This window comes from Lemur catta, chromosome 1 (assembly GCF_020740605.2).
Source record: "Lemur catta isolate mLemCat1 chromosome 1, mLemCat1.pri, whole genome shotgun sequence".
Taxonomy (NCBI): domain Eukaryota; kingdom Metazoa; phylum Chordata; class Mammalia; order Primates; family Lemuridae; genus Lemur; species Lemur catta.
In genome coordinates, this window is record NC_059128.1 from 213,365,997 (window position 1) to 213,389,877 (window position 23,881).

The following is a 23,881-nucleotide window of genomic DNA, read 5'->3' on the forward strand; positions in this document are numbered from 1 at the left end:
GTCCCAAGATGGCTAGTCCTTCTTATAAGAAGTGACTGTGGGTTCACCCCTGGAAGCTTGTGGGGGGGGGAGCTGTCATCAACTCTTTCAGAGATGCTGACAATTACTGCAAGACGTGGTGAGGTCTACAGAGGAGGATGGCTGAACTGGGAAAATTCCTTTACAAAACATGTTAGGTCTAAGCCAGGACAACAGTCTTTCTCTGAGACTGAATGTGAGATCTTCCCATTGAACTGTGAGCTCCTTGAGGGCAGTGACTTTTTTGTTGTCCTTTAAGCATCTGACATTGGGCCTGGCATATAGTAAGAAGTGAGAAATCTTTTTTAATATAAAGAAAAAAAGCACAACTTGATCAAGTGATTGATTGGCTTTCCTTACACAAAGCATAGTATACTAAAAACTTACTTTTTATTTACTCTTTTCATGGATGCAATAAGTGATTAAATGATTAAGTTCGTTAAAACTGGTCAATTTTTCAATAATATATACATATTGTATAATATACATTTAAATATCACAAAAAATGGTTTATTTTCAGGACCTCTCTCTTCTACCCCAGACCCTCAGTTCTCTAGCATTCTTTCCACAGGTGATAGTAGTTTCTTGTGTACTTAAAAAAAAAAAATCTATAAATATAAAAGAATAAAAAGTCTCTATGTGTATATATGTATGTTTCTACACATTTAAGAGTATATATCTACACACATATTTACTACGTATTATTTTACCCAATGAAAGCACATATCATAAACTGTCCTGCCTCATGCTATTATATATTATTCAAAGGTATAACTTGGAGATTTATATAATCATCTGTAGATCAATCTCAGTCTTTTTAATGGTACAGAATATTCCATTTTGATTCTATTTATCTAGCCCCTCATTGATGTATATTTATTTTTACCTTTGTTACTACAAATAGTGCTGTTACAAATATCCTTGCCTGTAGAACTTAGCACAAATGTGCAACTGTATCTTTAATGTGGATTTCTGGAAGTGGAATTATTAGATCAATGTCATATAAATATTAACTGATAAATATTGCCAAATTGACTTCCAAAGATGTAACTCCAATTGATGTTCCACAGAGTATGAGGGTATTCTCTTCCACACAGCCTCACCATTATCATATATTGTGAAACTTTTTTTTGCCAGTGAGAAAGATTAAAGTATCTTGTTTTGGTTTTAATTTGCATCAATAGAATTTGAAGGAGATTAAGTGTGTTTTTCTTAGGTTAGAAAACCATTTTATTTATTTTTCTGTGAACTGCCTACTTACAACCATAGCCCATATTTTTTTCTACTGGAATATTTTGTTCTTTTCTTATTGATTTTTCAAATTTTATTTTAATTTTTTAAATTTTTTTTATTTCAGCATATTAGGGGGGTACTTTATGATCTAACCTGGGGGGCTTTTTCTTTTAGTAGATAAGATGAACTTATCACATATATTGATATGACAATTATGATCTAAATACTCTCTTCTTGATTTTTGTATTTTTAAAATACATTACCATATTGTCTACATTTCCTTTGCTTTCTATTAAGTGCTGTTTTCTTCTAACATAGAAGAATTGCAGTCTGTTTCTCTTTCTATTGGTGATTTTGAGTGTAACAACATATTCTTAGTCCTATTTTTTTGAATGTTGCCTATTGATTCCCTTATATAAACCTGTTTACATGAGCAACCCAATTCCATCATTTTCCCTACTTCAACTTCATTAATTTTTTAAAGTTGCATATAATAATAATTTTTTTTAATTTCTTTTAATTTTTAAAATTTTTTGTAGAGACAGGTTCTTGCTATGTCACCCAAGCTGGTCTCAAACTCCTGGCCTCAAGTGATCTGCCTCGGCCTCCCTAAGTGCTAGGATTACAGGCATGAGCCACTGTGCCTGGCCAGTGGTCATTACTAGTTGCTTTAATGGCTATTTATTTGATAATATACTTTCACTTGATGTGCTTTCTTAAATTGTGTTCATGAAACCTCCACTCGGATAGGTGAGAAATCTACATATTTGTACTATTCCCATTCTCTCATCCTTAACCTCTCTTCTTTCATTAGTTTTGTCAAATTTCATTTTTTGTAGAATATTATATTTTGTTTCCCATGAGGCACCCAATCATTACCACTGGGGGGTGATGTAATTCCGGCCCTCCCAATTAACCTGTGCAGCTTTTCCAGATTTGCATGCTGTGGTTACAGTGAGAAGCTATGCCAGCGGCTGGCGTGCTGCTGAGTGTTAAAGGGCTTTCTTTAAGCACCCAGGGGTAGGAACATAATGTGATGAAGGTGTGATTGTTTAAGTACTGCTAAGGGTAGTTTTTGTACACATCCATATTAAAGTACTGCACTGGAAATTGAGTCTTGGGTTTTAGTCCCAATTTTACAACTGTTAACTTTATGTCCTCATCTATTAAAAGGTGACATTAATAGTCATTCTGCTTCATTAACTAACAGTCTTGGTTATGCTCTAATGACATAACTTGAAAGCACCTTGTAACATGCCTCATAGATATCAGGTGTCAACAAGTTCTGATTTTTCTCCCAGATTAAAGCTTTTGTTAACATGGAACTAAACAGATTAATTTGATTGTTATCTTTACTTTCGAGTCAGTTGGCCCTTCTGAAGCATTAGGTCACCACTATGAGGTCAGAGGTAAGGCAGCAGCAGGCAGAGAAAATAGCAGGAGGCAAGGAACGGTCAGCTGCTCAGTAATGACGAGCTGAGTACAGGGGAAAGCCTGGACAGAGTCTGTGCAAATTCCCTTCTTGGAAGAAAAGGCATTGACTTAACGTGAGCACCACTGGCTGCGGGTGGTAATACTGACACTGTTCATCAAGTGCCTTTACCTCCCCTGTGCCTTCAACACGCAAGAATAAGCAGGTGGATTCACTACATTTCATAGATGAGAAAAGTGAGACTAAAAGGGGTTCGGGGATTCAGACATCATCAGCTATTGACTATTGGAGCTGGGTCTCAAAATCGATTCTTCTGATTCTCTGTCCAGTGCTCTTTTCTTTGGATGAATAATATTTTACCTCTCCCTCTTTCTCTCGCTCTCTCACTCTCTCTCCTTTGCCCTTCTCTCCCTTCCCTTCCATTTCCTTCTCTTCCCTTCCCTCCTTTTCTCCCTCTTCCCTTGCTTTCTTTTTTTGTTTTGGACCTCTCTCCTCTTTTCCTCTGCATCAGTCCCTCTGCATGAAGATAACCTCTCCTGTTAGTGTATCTTCTGCTTCTTTAAGGAATCCATGAAGAAGACTATCAGAACTCAGCAGAATATGTGCCAACATATCCCACTTATTGGTACTTACAAAACAAGAGTTGTTTTGTTTTATTCAGTTTGCCTTTGGATTAATGTGAAGGGGAAGGGTAACGGCAAGAGACAACTAAAGTCTATGGATCATTTATTTGTGAGATGAAGGCAGATTTTCTTTGGATTAGAGCAATCACCAGAGACAGAAATAGTAAAAGGCCTGGTTTATCCTCCAGGGCAACTAGTTGCTGGTACATATCTTTTGTTATTGTTCCTTATCTGAAACAGCAACCCTAAATCTTATTTCTACCATAACTGAATTTATTCCAAAATTTTAATTAAAAACAAATTTCTATAATCCTACTGTGTCTATAACCTCCCAGAAAAGTGGAGGAGGGAGGGGAAGATGAGGCTTCTGTGAGAATTAACCATAAGGTTAAAGCTATGACTAATCTTAACCACACCATTTGCTTGCTGTGTGAATTTGGAAAATTCACTTTAATTCTTGGAGGTCTCAATTTCTAATTTATATTAAAATCACTGCCAAACCTAACTCATAGGGTCATTGTAGATTTAAATGATGCATATGAAAGTATTTTGTAATTTGTAAAGTGCTAAAACAGAGTAAATTTCCACTTAAAGAATTCTAAAAATCCATATTTACTTGTTAACTCACCCTATTTTTTTTTTTTTTGCTTACAAGAGATAAAAATAAGGGAACTGAGATTCTGAGTGGTCACATGACTTGCGTGTAATCATGGAAACAGATAATGGTTTGATTAGGATATGAACCATGAGATTCTTTGATTTCAGATTCTCCCCTGCCTTTGTCATGCACCTAATTCTTACTTGTCCTCGAATGCATTGTCATTCCTGAGGATAAATAGGCCCCATTTCTTTACCTTTGTTCCCATTTGAACTCTAACAAGGGGGTAGAATGTAGACAGTGTAGGGCTTAGGCGGCAGGTTCTGAAGTCAGACTAACTGGGAGCCAATCCCCGATCTACCTTAGGGTGACCTGGAGCAAGTGACTTAACAATTCCTGCCTCCCTTTCCTCGTCTGTATACTAGGGGTGGGGATATCATAGTATCTCTCTCACTGGTCTGTGTTGAGGATTCAAGGAGATAATACATGTAAAATGCTTAGAACAATATCTGGTATGTAGTAAGCATTTGAGTACGTAAGCATATATATCTTTTTGGTAGAAAGACACTGGTTTGGAATTCAAGGACCTGGGTCCTGATTCACTTTCCTGATATAATTTCCCTCCCCTTGCTGAATGTCCTCTTGCTAAATTTATAAAATTTCTTTTGGTTTTTTTTTGGCATTTAAATCCTGTACTGCATTGGTATAACAATTTTCCAAAAGCCATTCATCTTAAAGGGCTAAATGATTTCACCTAATCAATTCCTCCTGTGAAAAATATCTCTAAAGAGGTTTTCTGCTGGAAAATATTGTTGCTGTCATATTGATATGCCAACAAAAGCTGAGAGGGGAGGTCAGGCCAAGAAATGCCTTCCTGCAAGAGTAGGCATTGCACATACACCTTACTGTTTAAATTTGCATTCTCCAAAATATAAGGAAAAGGGTAAGCTGCAGATGTGAGGTCCAGGAAACTTCTTGCTGTGGGCTCCATGCATCCTGTTCATAGAGATGCTGGTGAAAGCAGCAACTACCATTTGTTCCCTGCTGACCTACTGTTAGCATATGGAGGGCAGAATAAGGGCATTTCGGACATTACTGTACCATCTCAGCCTTGCTTCCTTGCATCTAAAGGCCAGGAAGCTCCTTTGTGCCCTCAGAGTTCTAATTTGGCATCTCTTCCTCAGATGAGAGCTTCAAAGGGCCTCTGCTCTGGGTGAATCCGGCTCATGGCCCAGGCTGATTCTGCTGGCTTCGCGTCTGTCAGTGCGTTCTAATCACTGTTATAAGTGTGGTTCTGCGGAACACCTTGTAAAATATTTTCCTATTGCTCCAGCAACATCTCCTGTCTAGACAATCTAATTATGAATGCAGGGCAAATAGCTGAAGTGTATGCCGCCCCCAAGGGTTGCATAACTCCAGAGTGAGGCTGGGAAGACAGAGGAGGGTGGGTGAGTGGTGTTCCTTACTGTTTTGTTGACCTGACCAGAAACCTGAGTGCTCCAAAAGAATCTGGCTAACTTTTAATTAAGAAGAGATGATCTGGTGGAAGCTAACATTTTGTTGTTTTTCCAAACTCAGTGGAGGATTAAAGGTACCAATGTATTTCCCTCTAATCAGGTCTTTTTCTTGGCTTCAGAGGTGGTTTATGGTCTTTGCTTTAAAAGTCATTGATTTAATAATCTACCCTCCTAGCAGCATTTTGAAAATAAAAGCAGCCCCCCAAAAATACTTATGCTTTCCAAGTAGTAATTTGATTACATTCGATGAGTACTTAATGAGCCCTGGACATGTGGCAGGCATTGTGCATGACAGAATGACAAGACGTGGACTCTGCCACCAAGATATTCACAATCTTATGGGAGGCAGACACACACACACACAGACACACAGACACACACACAGACACACACACACACACACACACTTTAGCCCAAAGCAGGCTTTGGTTAGGGCTCCAGCGGGAAGCCAACAGTTGTCATGGGTACAGAAGAGGGAGAGATAATTTCCACTGGGAGAGATGGGAAGGTCTTATGGAGGAGGTGGAATCTGATCAAATCATTATCGTATAAGTAGAACTTGGGCAGAGAGATAGGGAGGGGCAGGACAGTCCAGCCCAACTAGTGTGATCACACCAAGTCTCCTGAACGTCTGGTCCAAGCTGTTGGGAAGGTATAGTGGAAGTTTCTTAATGGATTTGAATATTAGTATGAGGAGTTTGGTTTTAGTCTATGAGGATGTGAGATAGTGAAGGTTTTCAGGGAGGAGTCTGAAATGAATGGCATTTTGCTTCAGAAAGTTACGGGTGGTAACAATATAAGAGATGGTTTGGAGAAAACAGAAACTGGAGAAAGGGCCGGCTAGGGGAGAGATTCTGTGATAGTAGAGTTGGGAAATTATAAGTACTTGCACTAGGCCAGTGGGTGAGAAGAGGAGGGCATGGGTGTGAGAAGACTTGGCAGCAGTGGAAGCTCTGGGATCTGATGACTGGATTGGACTTCCCTGGTGTGGGAGAGGAAGGGGGGCAGGACACACTGTGAAGAGCATACAAGAGCGTACAAGTGGAGGATGTACTTCGTGTCTATTATTTGGGGTACTTGAGAGGCTATGGGAAAACATAATGGTTGGAATAAACTATCCACTCAACTTACATGTATTGAGCACTTGCCTTGTGCCAGGTGCCATGCTGGGCACCATGATACCATCACGCTCAAAGAGTCAGACTTTCTGCCCTCATGGAGCTGACAGTCATGGGGGCAAGCAGATAGTCATCAAATAACCATACTGATAAGTATAAAATTACAACAGTGATAAGTACTTTAAAGGAAAGATATATGGGGTATGTGAATTATCTATTGCAATATTACAACTTACCTAAAAACTTAGTAGTGTAAAATAATAAACATTTATTATCCCTCAGCTTTTAGGTGAGAATATGGATAAGACTTAGCTGGATCCTCTCAAAAAGCCTCAGTCAGGGTGTCACTGGGGCTGTGGCAGGATCACTTTTAAACTCACTCTAACCACTCATGTGGTTGTTGGCAGGCCCAGGTCCTCGCAGGCAGTTGGCCAGAGGTATTGGTTCCTTGCCACGTGGGCCTTTCTGTAAGGCTGCTGACCCCATGGCTGCAGACTTTCCTCAGAGGGAGCACGGGAGAGAGCAAGAGGTGAAAAGAGAGGTTGAGTATAATAGAAGCCACAGACATTGACAAACTAATCCAGCAAGTGACATCTCCTCACCTCTGCCACACTTTGTTTCATAGAGCAAGTCACTTAATCTGGCCCACGCTCATGGACAGGCTCTTACACGAAGGCATGAAGATCAGGAAGTAGGCACTGTTGTTGTAGAGACAGCCTGCCACACGCAGGATAGCAGAGTGTGTACTACAGGATTTTGGCCTAATTTGGAGGGCGGGAGATCAGGAAAGACTTCATTCACTGAGGAAGAAATGTTGGTGCCGAGATTAGTAGGATGAGTAGGAGTTAACAAGGTGAAGGGAGGTTATGGAGAGTGTTTCAGGGAGAGTATGTGCCAATGGGGGAGAGGGCCTGGCACCTCAGAGGAACTGCAAACAGGCCAACACAACTTGGGCCTGCTAAATACCACAAGCCTGAAGAACGCTGAGGAAGAGATGAGTTTTATAGTTGGGTATTGATAAGCTATGCCCATTTTGGAGGACTTAGAATAACTCTGCTTTTATCTGCTGTTTGTGCTGGCCTTCACTAGGAGTAAAGTGGTTCACGGTTAAAACTAGCTTGCGAGGCCTTGCTATAAACTGTGGGGCCATCTCTGGCACTGCTGGGAAATGGGTCTGATTCAGTGCATAAAATGAATAAAATTGCCCACTTATCCCTTAGGATAATTACTTACTGTGTAATGAGATAATGTCTATAAATCACCCTGGGTTTCTTGGGGAAAGGTATTCTATAAACACAGGGCTTTATCAGTGATGATGGAGAGATTTGAGAGATTAAAATCAGAAGAGTATCTTGATGCTATGGCATTTTACTCCAAACTAAGAGACCTGTGAAGTTTGCATGAGTTCTTAAGAAGTGTTTCAGCTAAGAAATGGAGGCAGCAGGGTACTGGGAGGTAGTGGGAATGGGTGTAGGCCTGGAGAGGCGGGGGTGGGGTGGGGTGGGGTGGGGTGGGGTGGGAGTGGGGGTGGGGAGTGCTCTCTTTTTAGCTCACTCACTCTGATAAAGAAGAACATATGCCCTTGTTAATCCTAACTAAGTGACAGCAACTATTAATATTTGGAAATGCAATATGAAGTCTCCATAATTAGATGAACTTAAAGTCCCTGCCATCTCTTGGGTCAATTGTTAACCAAGATTTTATAACCGTCTTTTTAGTTTTGCTTCCATGAAATGAGAAAAATAAGAATTCCTTGTCAGCAGGCAAGCAGTACAGTGACTAATGGCAGTTTTTGCTTTGGGAAAGTTGTAGCAGGATTTGAGCATTTGTGCATTTATTTTATAGACCTGAGGGAAGGATGGAATGGGATGAGGGAAGATAGGCCAGAGTTGGTGTTTGATCTCCTTTCTAGTTTCAGCTGGCATATTTTTCTTTCTCCTCTTTGTTCTCTTTCTACTTTCTCCTCAGTCAGAACTTCCCAGACCCACCTATATAGTTCATACTTCTTTTTTCATATCCTTCCTCTTTTCACTATTTATTAAAAACACTTAGAATGGTATGAAGTAGGTTAAGTTATTCTTCATTTAGATATATCTGACTCCTGGAAGTATTTATCCAATGGAGTGTTTACCTCACCAAAAAAGATTTTTTTTAAACACAAAGCAAAGCAATTTCTCTTAGGTGAATGGTGGGGCGAGAGGTTATTGAACAAGGGTCTAGGTTGTTTTCTTCCTAAGAAGTAACTCCTTGATTTCTCATCACTTCCTTTCCCAAATATTCCTCAGTAAATAATATGAAATGATATAATATTTTTCTCTTTCAAATTAACCATTATTTATAGAAATATTTATGTAATCCATAGGATTCAGCATATGAAGCCCTGGGAGCAATTGAAATACAAGAGAGATTGTAAACAGTGCTGAATTATCCAATACGCAGAGAAGCACAGGGGTAGGACAATGGCAAAATATGGCCACCAAAAACTGACAAATGTTCAGTCTTAAAGCACTTATTCAAAAACTTGAAATCTAGAAAGAAGCTATTTTAATTTTAACATTCATGAAAATGTTCTGCTCTGTGATTTAGTATGGTTTATATTTTGATCTGTACGTGAACAGAGAGGAAAGCCATGATATTTACAGTGCTTAGGATCACAAAGTCTTAGTATGGTTGTCCATGTAGGTGAGTAGTGGGACTGGTGGTGAAGGGAATCTCATCTTCTGAAGAGTGGCATCAAGCCGGAGTCCTCACATGAGTGGCCATCTTGTTGAAGTTAAATCTTCCCATTTGACTAAGTTCTGGCCAAAAAATTTAAGCAGAAGAAATGAGAAGGTCTTCTGGAAAGTCTTCTCAAAAGGCAGAGAAGCACTCTTCTCCATCCCTTCCACCTCCCCTCCGTCTCCCTGTAATGTGGATGAAATGCTCTGGTCGCCATCTTGGACTATGAATCCAAGGAACAAGCCTAGGGATGACATGGTGGGGAACTGAAAGGAGCCTGGCTTCCTAGTGACTCTGTGGAGATGCCCTTCCACTCCTATACTGCCCACCCTTTGGTCTTCTACTACTAAGAGTAGAGATGTACACTTCATCATTAGATGGGATTTTTCTGTTATATACAGCCAAACCTAATTCTAACTAATAGATCCACAGAACAGGAAAAGGGGTTCTGTGAACACCTGAAGGTTGGAAACGGTGAGAGTTTCATATTGTATAATATTTCATATTTTATAATATTCATATTGTTTAGGATTCCACAGTCCATGGTCTCAATCCCTCATTTGTCATTTATTGGCTTTGTTACATAACTCTTCTGAGGCTTGTATAGTTATTTCTAAAATAGGCTTAATAACGTCTATGCCATGAGTTGTGAGGATTAAACGAGAACACATGAGAAGTGCCAAGCTGGCAGCTGCTATAGGCACTCCAGATATATTGGCTTCCTTTTGCTACCCAATTGCTTGCTTTTATTAGGAAGATGGCAGTTACTCCACATGTATCCTTTAAGGCCTTGTAAAATGCTAGTAGATGGCTATTCCCCGAGAGCTACCGAATCACATAGCGGAGCAGTCAGGACTACAGGTCTGTGCTGTGAGTTCAACAGAAAAGGAGTGTTAATCATTCACTCAAGTCTTGTTACTCAGTGACAAACTAACAGAGAGCTGGACCAGTTTTTTGATGGAAACAGGAACTGGATGGGTTGGTCTGAGAGAGCCTAAGCCCTGTTAATGGGAGATAGAGAATCTGTTTCTGTGATCAGGAAATCACATGTAGAAATGCTTGCAGGAACAAGATGGTATCCCCAACTCAGATTAAGCAGAAGGCTTGTATAAGAAGGGTGGACTCTGTAAGTATACACAGCAGTGACCTTAAACCCAATACATGGCCACTTAAAACACCCATGGTTATATTTTGTATTGTTTGTTGACCAGAGGAAGCTTGTTTTAGAATAAAGCATAACTTATAATTGAGAATATTAGATAGTTGATAAATTCCTTCTAGTTAAAATTTGGTTTCAGGTATTTCATATAGTTACAGTCATTAAGAGTTTTCCTTGTCTTTTTTGTTCTTCATGGTAGCAACCACAGACCAGGTGGATATTGTTACACCCCAATCCTGGAAACAAGGTTTAGTTGTGATAGTTTTAATATGATGAGTCAACAAATGGAGGACAATGGCCTAGTAGTCTCTGTAGGGAATGAGAAATGAAATACAGTTATGCATGATTTTGGTCAATGGTGGACCATATATAAGATGGTGGTCCTGTAAGATAATAATGGCATATTTTATTGTACCTTTTCCATGTTTAGATATACAAATATTTAGCATTGTGTTACAATTGCCTACAGTATTCAGTAGAGTAACATGCTGTACAGTTTTGTAGCCTAGGAGCAATAGGCTATAGCACGTGACCTAGATGTGTAGTAGACTATAACATCTAGGCTTGTGTAAGTACAGTGTATAATGTTTGCATAACAACAAGAATGCCTAAGAATGCATTTCTCAGAACATATCCCTGTCATTAAGTGACACATGCCCATATATTATATATTGGCCCTGGCTTCAAATAACTTGAGATCTAATTGGGGACTAGGAGAGTAAATACATAGAAAACTAACTTTCATATAACTTTCACAGAAGGCACAACATGGCAACCCCTGAACAGAAGATGGCAACAATACATTGTGGGAGCACAGACAGGTGATCTTTGTTAGGGGTTGGAATTGTTCCTGAAAAAACAACAGACTGATGAATTTCGGTAAAGAAGAAGAAGGTGGCCCATAGGCTAGGGGACAGAGCTTTCTGAAACAAAGACACAATGATATAAAAGTGTGAAAAATCACTTAAGAAATCACGACTAGTCTCCAGGGTGCCTGGAAAATAGAGAATGTGGAGGAAAAGAGGAGAACATATTCATGGACAGTGTTGAATGTCAGGATAGAAGGTTTTATTTATTTTGATTATTTATTATGACCAACTGAAGTCATAAAGATTGTAGAGCATGGAGGCTTTATGCATCTTCGTGTCCTTATAGCCTCTAGTACAACATTAGCATGTGGCAGGCACATTGCTATATGCTCAGTGAATGGTAAACAGTTAGAACAGAGAGTGGTATGTGGGTTGAATTGGAACACTGAAAAAAGTTTGATCAGGTCTTTGAGTCAGTCCTGGTGAAAGGTACTGGATGCTTGATCTTGGTGTGGAAAGGAGAGGTTATATATGAGATCTTGAATATCACCCTCTTGAGGGCAACACTAATAGATAGTCTCAGAATCCAGTGGAGCAATGTCACCTGAGATTTCCTTGGATGGAGATAAATTCTGAAAACAGAATTGCCTTGGGGCTTATGAACCTACCATCCTCAACAAGGATCAAGTTACATCACATGCTGTGATGAGCAGGGCAGCAGGCTAGGATTTTGTCATGTGCACTCTTGACTTTGCCTTTGGGGATCTGTGCCAAGAATGCCCTGGATTTGAACTTGGGTGTGGTGCTGTCCACTCACTCATAATGCCCAGGGAGGTATGTTGACAAGGATGGGTGGATGATGGGGGATTGCTGAGCTATTTCTTGGCAAATCTCTGTGGGGAGGCGTTCCCCAAATGCCACAATCCTGTTATTTTTGAGTAATGGACTGAACCCAGGTGCCTGATTGGACAGGGCCGCTCCCAGTTTCTTCCAGATAAATATTTGGTTGCCAGGAGGTTATATTTAAATGAGAAATACCTCCTTAGGAAGTTGTAGCCTAGGAATTCCTGCAGAGGGCAGGATCCCATCCCTGCTGGGGAATGCCTGAGGACTATGCCAACATTTATGCTGCACTCGCCATTGGTGTGAGGGCACCCAATGTAAGGTTCCATAACAGTCTATTTTTCTGAATAGCAAGAAAACCCATCAATGTTAGAGACACTGCATTTCTTCTGGGGAAGTGCTTTTGGCCTTTAATGTCATAATGGCAGGATTCTGAAACACAAATGGAATCTGAGTCAAAGATTTGGCATTAAAGAGAGAAATTGGTTCTCTGAATAATACCTCGTCCTTTTCTGGAATCTAGGAACCTAGGACATTTGGGTCTCTCAGACATAGGGCACTCTTGCTTTGCTCTCACGACTTGTAATCAGTGAATGTTGGCTTTTCAAGCCCTGTCAGTTTAGCTTTTCTATTCTCTTTATGGGGAGAATCCTCTTATTTTATGCATTTTCCTTTACTTAATGGGATATTAAAACTCAGCAATTAAAAGCAATTAAATCTTGAAACTTTGGGGGGATCATCTATCTTTAGAAATACCCCTGTAAATAATCACTGTTTTTTTTTTTTTTAAGAAAAGAACACAGAACAAAACAAGAATTAAAGCACACAGTAAAAAACAGGGTATAAGGCAAAAACAAGTAAAAAAAGAGTACTACTCAAACTTTCCGGGTGAAAGTTCAATGTTTTTGGTGCTCCTATCACAATGCACCCTAAACATACATTCTCTGTAACAATGGGTGATCTTAAGGTCACATGATGTGACTCTCCCCACAATTTTCTGAAAGTTCTCTCAATCACCAGCCATACTATTGTGTTTTTGTTTCTAACTCTTCCTATGCTTTTTCATCAAGAGTTGTAACAATATTTACTGACATTAATCGCTTCAAAAAGGGGAGACCTTACCCATGTGCACCAGTTGAAATGCAAGTGAGAAGGGGCATGTTTAACAGAATGGGTTGAGCCCTGGGGCTGTGTAGGGCACGTCTCCTGAGAACCCATCTGGAAGAATGGCATGGGGTCTGGGGACACTTGGCAGACTGTCAGAGTTCAGGATTTGTTTCTTCTGATTTATTGCAGAAAAAATGTTAATTATGATGTGTTTAAATCCTTCCAAGGTGCTATTATTATAATTCAATGAATAAGGGTGACTGATAAGAAATGTAAGCTTTTGGAGCTGGAAGGGACTTTTTTTTTTTTGAGTGTCTGGTTTAATCTCCCTCAATTTACAGATATAAACTGTGACCTTAGTGGATTGTGGGCAAGAGCCCCAATGGCAAAGCTTAGAGTTGAACTTAAAGATGGGTAATCAACTAAGGGGGTGTTCACTGACCTAAATCTACAAGTCATAGCATTTTGGGGCTTTCTTCTCCTTATGTTATTGGATAACAGGGAACCTGCTCTTTAGAAATATCTAGGGAATGGAGCAGATAGTAGACATGGAATTAGAGTTTTGACTTTTCATAAAGACCTTTGTGATCTTTTCTCTCGTCTGGACCTTATTTATTTACTATTATAAACATATGTAGAGAAACAGTCTAGCTATGATGTTCCAGGTCAGGTCTCCTTCAGAACTAAAATTCTATAATTGGGTATTCTTAAAAAATAATAATAAAAATATGCTGAAGAAAAAAAAAATCCAAGTGGTTTTATAGAAATTATACCATGTGGGAGGGAACATGCCTGGATATAGATGTCAGTTTCGAATTTGACTCTATTCCAGCAACTTAACCCTTTATGAATTTTTATGGATAGGAAAGAGACTTCCAAAAAATGTTTTCCCTTCACTGCTTCTTAAAATTTCATGTAACTATCCCTTTAAATTCTACTTGTCTGAAACCCATGCAGTTCCCCTGGGCAGTTGCTGGGTGGCAGCAGAAGTGCTCCGTTGGAAGCCTGTGGAGCGTGCAGAATGGCAGCACTGCGGTGTTCTGGTTCCCTCTGCACTGAGGGTGGGCCTGGGGCCCCACAGCAAGTGAGGGACGCAGCAGACTTGGCTGGCAGGGCTGGGGTTAGGCAGGGGGGTCTTTCCTGTGTCATCGCTTGTCACTGGCCATGTGAAAAGGGTGATAGATAATGACAGCAGCCAGTACAATTTATTAAAACAGACACTGTGTTAGGCTCTTTAGATATGTCATTGTGACTTCAAATATCACCACTATCGGAAGTGTTATGTCATTTTACAGCTGAGGAAACTGAAGCAGAGAAAGATTAATAAACATGTTCAAGGCCACAATGCCAGCCAGTGGTTTGTCTGAGGTGAAACACAGATGCACGTGACACAAAAACTCATGTTTTTCCTATGCCCTTTCTCAAAAAAAAAACAAAACAAAAAAAAAAAAAAAAAAAGAAAAAAGAAAGAAAGCTAAAGCCAGCAGCAAAAGTCTCAGTCTGTTTTTGAGGTGAGTGAATCAATGGAAGTGAAAGGATCAGGTAAAATTTTTACTAGGGAGAGAATAATAATTTCAGCTTTCAGTACTTGAGCATCATGAAATCTGCAAGGCCCTTTCATGCTCATTATTTGATTGGATTCATACACATACACACATACACACACGTTCCCATAGTGAAGGCAAGAGGGTGGCTAATGTTGAATTTTATAAATATATAAAGATACTGAGGCCTACTTGAATGCGAGCTCACCTTACCAAAGGCCCTGGTAAATAATGGCGGAGTTGGATCTCTTGATCCCTAAGCTAAGTAGTGCATTTTCTACTACACCACAGTGCCTTGAAGAGGCAGGTTCTTTTCTCTACAGGGACAGTCATTTAAGATCAGTTGGTTCAAAGGTAGAGGGACAGTCTGCCTTAGTGCGGAATTAAGATGGTCCCTATCTATTTGACAGCCTTCATCTTTCAGCACTAAATGACTCCCGCCTATGCTTCTGATGATGCTTGTTTAAGCTGCAGCTGTTTGCAGAGCCTGTACATAGTAGATGCCCAACTTAAGCTTGCCCATGTACACGTAAAGAAATTGTGACTGTGTTTCTTCTTTACTGAAGGCCCTCAGTTGGTGTCAACATTCAGACAAACCTAGATAAATATACGCTAGCAGAAATTAGAAAAGAAAGTAATCTCGATATCTTGGATGATTGTGTATGATTATGTTTTATCTTATTTATTTTTGGATAGAATGTACATAAGAACTTCTTTTCAAATGTTGAATATGTGTATCACAGGAACTTCTCCAACTAGAAAAGATCTTAGAGATTGTCTAAGACTCAAAGCGGGAAACTGACTTACGTAAAGTTAAGCGGATTTACTGAGGCACAGAAAACTGAAGTGTCCTGATCTCTTGGGAAAAAGCATGTACCTGGGAACCAAACAAATGTGGATTTGAATCCTGACTCTGTTATTTACTGGTGGTGTGACAAAAGATTAACACTCCATGTCTCTGAGCTCCCGTCTCATCTGTAAAAATAGAGATAGTAATAACTACTTTGTAGGGTACTTGGTCAGTCTAAATGAGCTAGAATGTTGAAAAGCCTAATGAGGTGCTTGTGTACTTCGCTTTTCCTATACACCCTGATGCCTGAAACATTTTGTTTGGATTCTAATGAGATGATGTGTTTTATAGTTTACAGCACAAATGATCTGCAAGGTGTAGGAGTACAACTCAGTCCTTGATGGGAAAAACATAGCGCAATCAATCCCTTTATAATTTATTCATGTCATAGTTTAACCATGTTATAGCATGCTTTTCCCATATGTAGTTTAAGCATCTATTATTACATTTGGGATCTGCTTTGACTTGTATTCCTGAACCTGTATAATTAAGTGTTATATTATAGTGGGCTTCACAGCATTGGGTAATGAAAAGAATCCTGGCCTTGTAATCAGCGGAATTTTGTGCCAACTCTACCAGGACTAGCTGTGTGATTCTAGATGAGTCTCCTTTTGAAGCCTCAATGTGATAGTTCAGGTGAGCTATAACATTCTGATCAGTTTTCAGATTAATTTGTCTGTGTTTTCTTCTGCTAATACATGTTGAGACTCCTGTTTATTATGTCTGTATAATGCTTCTCAGGGGGTAGGGGTAAATGTCATCCTTCTAATCCAAATCAGCTTAGTAGTAGAAGATTAAGCTGACTTCCCAACCATAGACCTCTTTGACTAAGCTTTTTTTTCTTACTGCAGAGGCTCAATACTTAAATACAAAATAGGATCGGTAAGTCCACTAGCCAGTAGCATAGACTTTATAGACCTTTATAAATAAAGTCCTCCAGGTTACAGGAAGGTGGTGCTAGAGACTCTTCTCTCAGATTAATGATGAGGCCTGGGGTCTGAAATGGAATAGTCACAGAATCACTAAATTGGAGACCACCCCAAACAGGCATCTTCTCTCCAGCATTCTGTCTCTGTTTCAAAGCTTCACTGTTTTCTCCCTTGCTGTTTGGCTCTGGGAGGCTCTGGTTAGAATGGTCTTTCCTGTGTTAAGTTAAAATCATCTCCTCTTGGAGCTGTCACCTGTTGGACCTAGTATTTTTCTCTGTTACTACACAGAATCAAGAGTGAATTTATTAATTTAGTAACTATTCATTTTCTATTACATGTCAAACACTCCAGAGCTAAGCTCTAAAGAGGTGAAATATAACATTTTTCTTTTCAAGGGATTACAGTGTAATTCGAGAAATAGAAAAGTAAAATGTCAGTTCCAGTGTGATGTGGCAAGTGCTGCTGGAGGCAATCCGGACGTACTGTAGAGGCACAGAGCAATGTACCTTACTCGCATGCGGGGTGGGCAGGAAGGATATCCCAAAGAGCCTGAAAATCAAAAGTTGTCGTGTCTCCTTCATTTCCATCCTACCTGTGCTAACTGTACTTGTGGGACGTGACAAGCAGTGTATTATTGGAAGTCACAGAAAGACTCAGGATACTGGAGTTCTAATCCCAGTTTTGGGTGCACTCATTTGATGAGTCTGGCCAGGGATTTCTCCCTTCTTTGTTTCTACTCCTCACTGATTGGCATAGAGTGGAGAATCAGTACTTCATTCTCTCTGTGTCTGTCCCTTCAAGTCTCTTTCTGTCCCCTCTTCCAAGCCATGGGCTTCTGTTGGGGTGTCCTTGAGCGTGTGCCTGAAATATTGTCAGCAATCATTAAATGAGAAGCACACTTAAAGAAACCCACAGAAATGCTGAACGTGCCCAGGCACATTGGCAGTTGCCACTGGGGATCTTTCCATTGACCAGTACAAAAAAGATGACTAAGGCAGTGTCTGCCCACTCCTGTGTGGAAACAATGTTGTATTTGTCTGGAAGCCAGTGAAAAAATGTATGTTGAAAATGGCCTGATGACAGGCTATTTTGTACCCTAAATGCCTTGATACCTCAAATCTTTTATGTTTTAAATTCATGCATGCCATTTGTTTTCTCTGATCCATGGAAGGATTTTTAGAAAAACGGCTCAGGGCTCTGACCCAGGGGTCTGATGAGCCTGTTAGAAATGGGATAGGCATTACTCCCACTGCTTCAGCCAAGCTCTGATAATTTTCTTGGAGCTAAAGTGAAATGAAAATTTTGGCTAAGTAGGATATTTTACAATCGCTGGAGGGAAATCTCTTAATGATGGGATATGAAATCCAGTCTCTAAGTCCAGTTACATAAAATATTATTTTCCTCAGACTGGGAAAATATGTAATTGCCATTTGTTCAGCCTGTCTAGATAACTTTCAAGGTCAAAGCTACTCTTTCCTGGGAGTTTTTATATTAAACAGAACTTAAATAAGGACATACACTCAAAGGGACAGTGATCTCACTGATTTTGGGTTTTTGAATGACTCTCATGTGTGTAGTGGGGAGACTAGTAATTGAGGCATGGAGCTCAGATAGTAGCACTGAGAATTCTCTAAGCACATGGTATCGGGGCATTGACTTTCTAATGCATTTTCCACAAACTTTGACCATTGATTCAAATTTTTGCAAAAGAATCCATAGGATTTGCTACCTTCTCTCTTATACCTAGACTAAAAAAAGTAAGGCATTTTTCACCAATTTAAAAACATTTAGAGAGTGTTGACTAATTTTGGTCACATTCAAAAGCATATGAATATTTAATTCCTACCTCAAACAGAATTTTCATCTGTGCTTTTTTTTCTTAAAAAAAACAAAGAGCCACTAAGTTTTCCCAAGAGCATATCTTGAGAATTTAATGAATGTGTGTGTGTGTGTGAGAGAGAGAGAAGTTGTTATTGACTGTAACAAATGTAATCCACAAAACCAATCATTTATCAAATATTTTTTGAAGTTAAGGAACTATATATATTTATGCTTTTCATTGTTCTAAAAAGAAGGGAATGGAATCACCTGTAGGGAGGTCTGAGGCCTTTTTCTTTTTGACTAAACTCTTCCAAATCAATCTTCTACTTGACAGCTTGACTTATACACAAAAAACAGCATGCATCAAAGTAATATTTCAATATAGGTTCAAGCAATCTTTTCAAATATAATAAGCATGCATTAAGCATGGATATGTCCCCAACACTACTTTAGGTGTTGGAGTGATATATAGCTAAGTAACACAGTCTTTGGTATACATAGTGCATGTTCTTGATAGCAGAGATAAGTCAAGTATGTAGACAGCTGTGCTATAAGGTGCAATAAGGTTATGCCAATGAAGATGAATTGATGCTGAAGAGAGAATTCATATAGCTGTGGCTGTATCTGGGCAACATATAGGATATTGTATATGACATGACCTTTGGAGGATGGATACTAGGTGGGAAGTTGGGAGGTTAGAGAAAAAGGCTATTCCAGGTGGAAGGTGCAGCAAAAACAAAACTACGTGGTTGGGAAAGGGGAGAAACTCAGAGAACAGTGAGTGGGTGTGGTTTTGCTTGGATATAATGAAGGCACAGTGGATGATAACTCTAGAAATGGGGGCAGATAAAAGGGAGGCTTTGAATGCCAGTGTAAAATGTTTGTACTTTCTGGGTGGCAATAAAGTTACTGTTGAATTTTAAATGAGGAAGTACATCAATTTAAACAGATATCTTTTGATGCATGCTCTATAGTTCAGGCACTATATAAACTGTTGAGGATTAAAAAAAAATTAGATAATCTCTTACCTCAAAGACTTCAGTGTTGAAAGAGACAAATACAGTTATTTTGATATAGTTATGAGTAATGAGGGGACATGTTTAAATAGTTAGGGGATTATGGAATGCTTCTTAAAAAAAGTGAATGTTAAGTGTTGGATAAGGGCTTTCTAGGTGGAGAAAATGAGAAATGCTACTCCAATAAGACTGTTGAAATGGCTTATGTGATCAATAATACAAGGAACACTGAAAGGGGTGCTTTGAGTGCAAGGATGGAATAAGGAGGAAGGATGAGGAGGGGAGACCAGTTGGGAGGCTGCCTGCACTACTGAAACAGCAGTGAGGGTGAAGAGGTAGTGACTCGCATGGAAGAGACACAACAGCAAATCTTGACTTGATGCTAGAAGTGGGAGGTTGGGGTGAAAATTGAAGAAGTGGAAGAGCATTAAAAAAAAAGAGTGAAAATGGATAAGATTGGAATTCTGAGAGGACAAGGAAGATGCTATTTGTAGGAATGTAGCATTCAGGAGAAATTGGTTTTAAGGGAAGTGTGCAGAATTCAGTGTCAACCAGAAAGCAGAATAAGCAAATTCCCATAAAATTGGGTCATGAGCAAAATTTCTTGGGCTATGATGTCGTAGTTTCTCCCTTTTCTCTCCTGGAAAATTTCAGACCATAAGACAAGTGGCCAAATATTGCCTTAAGCATACTTTAAAGTATTGATGTCTCAGGGATTTCATTTTAGGAAAAGCTTAATAGATCATAAGAATTAATAGGAAAGTGTAAAAGCCAGACATTGTTAAAAATTCCTATTCTCTTCCTTGACTTGGCTACTCTAAATAATACCTTGGGATAATTTATGATGACAGGTTTAGCATTCTGCTTAGAACATATACATGCCCCCTTAAGCAAGCTGCTTTCTTGGGAAAAGACCAAGAGAGGCAGCGTTTTTTCAAAACACCCCATTTTAATTTCTTCCTCCTTTCTTTTAGTTAGTGGGTAAAATTAGTGATTACTGGACCACATATATGTTTTTAATGACCCCACATGCTTTAGGGGTGAATCATGGTAGCCTCTTCCCTTTGCCTCTTTATTACTTCATTTCTAACTCCATTTATGTCTCCACTATAATTGCAGCACTGGGTGAGACTCTGCTAGAGGAGGAATTAGCTGAACTATGGTGGTTTGGCAACCGAAGGAGAGAGAGGAAGTAACGTGGAACAGCAGGTCTGTGGGAAATGTGTAGCCATGTGGCTTTCTGCCCAACCAAGGCAGTTTCCCCTAGTTTCCAGCCTTCCTAGGGGTTTTAAAATATTGAGTATGAGATGGGGGTAAGTCCATATGCTATACTTAACCCAAATATAATTATCAAGCTATGAAGGAGACACCTTAAACACACACATACACACACACAATGCTTCATACCTTAAGATCCCAGGGGTATTTAAAAACCACATACATATTTCAAAAAACAGTAAATTCAAAATAAACAGAAGAATTGATTTGGGTGGTCTGATAGTTTGGTGGGGAAAAAATGTAGACAATAGGATGAAGTTAAGAATAGGAATAAATGCAGCTCTATTCATTAGAAGCAAGCTTTTTAAAATATGTTTTTTCATTTGTGACATAAACCTGCCAAACTCAAAATGTGTCATTCACCACGACTTTGTAGTGGATGCATGTTTGGCCAATGTACAGAATAGAGAAGACTAACTCAAAGTTTATGGTCTTAAAGTGCTGAAAACCAATTAATCAATTAGAAAGATCAACTGATGGGAAAAATGTATAAGCAACTTCAAACCAAATAAAATAACAGTTCAAGAAGCATAGGTAGCATCAATCCATAAATTCAAATGCATTTTACAGTTTTACTAGTCTATTTCCACATTATGTGTTGGAATTGCTGTTGTATTATCTGGCACGAGGGAGACTGGTGTCTGTTTCAACATGCTCAGAAATGGGGAACTCACTACCTCCTCAGGCAGCCTGTTCTATTTATTAATAAGCTATAGTACTCATAAGCTCCTGTTTTTACAAATCTTCATCAGTGCTTCTTTTACCTCTGTAGCCCCATAGAAGCCTAATTCTTTGTATCCCTGAAAATGTTTCAGATTTATGAACATTATATCATATGCTTTCTCAGACTTTGTGCCTCTAGGCTGATTGACTCTCTTCACAGAGGACATCCACTCAAAGATATCAAAAACCTCCATCACCCTACTCCTTCCTTGTACATTTGGTTGCTTTATGTAGTCCTTGTGACTTTTCTTTCATTGGTATTCTGTCTTTGTAGAGTTAAAATGATGCTCTGACCCCACAACTCAGGAGCAGTAAAAGCACCTGGGTAACCCATTGCCTAGATCATCAGATTGAGCCTTCTCAAGGTGAGCTTTTGGGCAGTGGTTGCTCAAGCTCCTGGTCTAGGGGTTGGGAAGGATCTGGACTCTCAAAGACCTGGGTCTTCTAGCCAAGTTCCTGGTGCTGGAAGCTGGTGCTAAGAAGCAGATTGCTTCACAGACTGAGCAGATTGGTCACCCAGATCCATAATGTCCCTTCTCAGCAAAGGTGTTAATGATGCTATGAACAAATGCCTATTTCTATTCGCCTCTATAGTGCACATGCTTATTAAATAAGCTTAGATGTGGCATCATGGAGGGAAAAACATGCCTAGGACTTAGGAAACCTAAATTCTCGTTCTTGCAAATATCAGGACCTAACACAGCCTCAGTTTTTTCCATATGAAAAACATCTCCTATCTTTCTGTGTGCCGGAAGTTATGCTAGTGCTTTATAGATTGTGTCTCTCATGTTCACAGGACTGTAACCTAGGTCTAACTATCACCACTCAATAGTCATGTTTTGGAATTTGAACCCAGGTCTTCCTGTCTTCCAAATCTGTACTCATTTTTTCTCTTCTATTACCACCTTCCTAAAATGATGGGTGTAGACTAGAATCAACATCTAATATACTGATTCTAGTCTCAAGCACCTATGTTCAGTGTTGTTAGGAAGTATGTATATTGCATAAAATAATAAAAGTACACAAATCCAACCCGTTAAGATGTATTTGATATCAGGGTTGTTCTAGGTGAGAGGTTGGCTAACTTTTTCTCTAAAGGACTTAATAGTAAATATACTAGACTTTATGAACCATACAGTATCTGTTGCAACTACTCAACTCTGGTGTTGTAGAGCAAAAGCAACCATGAAAAATGCGTAAATTAATGAATGCACCTTGTGTTCCAAGAAAGCTTTATTTACAATAACAGGCTTCAGGCCAGATTTGGCCAGTGGGCCTTAGTTTGCCAACCCCTGCCCTAGAAGTGGAGAGGTAGCCTAGTGGTGGCCAATCCTTGGTGGCTTCTTCTGTCCTGTTCAACACACTATGCATGATTCAGTTGAAGGCAGAGATCACAACTGGCAAATGTGCAAATTTTAGAAAATCAGGAGTTGCCTTTGGAGTTAGATGGATATAAATTCAAGTTTAGCTTTACAATTTTCTATTTGGAGAAATTCTTACTAATTTGTGTAAATGATTCAATCTCTGAGCTTTATTTTCCTCATATGTAGAGTGAGTATAATTTTACATATATCAAGGGTTCTTACAAGGATGAAATGAGATGATACATATATATATATATACATATATATATATATATAAAGTATTTAGTACAATGTCTGACACATAGTAAGACCTCGGTGAAAGGTAGTATGAAAAACCTCACTGAATTAAGAACAAAAAACAAAGGAAATAATCTGATTTAGAGGAGAAATGACATAAACTGATTCATCATGAAAAGGCAGAGTACCCTGACTGTATTCTGGAGTAGACATACTCCAATTTGTGTCTAGAGACCCATTAACAACCTATAGATTGTGACTTTAGATGAAATAGTATAGAGTTGGTTCCTTCTCTAATGAGGTGTTTATGGAAAATTATGGAAGGAGAAGTATGAATGAACAGGTAAATTGAATCCAGTCCTTCAGATAGGCAGAGGAATTAGAGGAAGAGTTAGAATATTCTGGTGATCCCAGGTCTTTATCTGGAGAATCCCTGAGCTGGATCTGTGGCTACTTCCCATTATCACTGTGGTTGAGTGGCATTGCTATTGCAGAGGATGGGAGGAACTAGTAATACTATTACATTGTCTCTTTTGCTACTCAGGGACTTTGCTATTAACATGCATCCCAGACCATCATTTAGTGTTAGCAGGATTATCACCATGCCAGATTAGAAGACATTTTAAGTGATGAACTATGACTTACTTAGCTTTGAGCCCTTCCTGTATAGGAAAAAACGTTTTTGTTTTGTTTTGTTTTGTGTTTTTAAAGCATGAGTGTCATGAATGAGAGCAGACCCACAGTTTATTTAACACATGTATTAAGCATCGAAGAACTGGTAGCTCCCTTTATGCCCCTCTTACCCACTTCATCTTCTATCTTTCCGCCCTAAGCTGTAGTATAGAGACAAACATACAAAGCCCTTCTGCAGGCACCTCCGCAGGGCTAAATGAAACCCATGCAAATGGATAACTATGAAAAATCTTGGGTCTTCCATTAAAGCA

General features: G+C 39.3%; 1 protein-coding gene across 1 annotated transcript in view; it reads left to right on the forward strand.

Annotated features, from left to right (window-relative positions):
• Window positions 1-23,881, forward strand: part of TPRG1 (tumor protein p63 regulated 1) — an 89,870-nt gene that overhangs the window by 28,959 nt on the left and 37,030 nt on the right. The window lies entirely within an intron of this gene.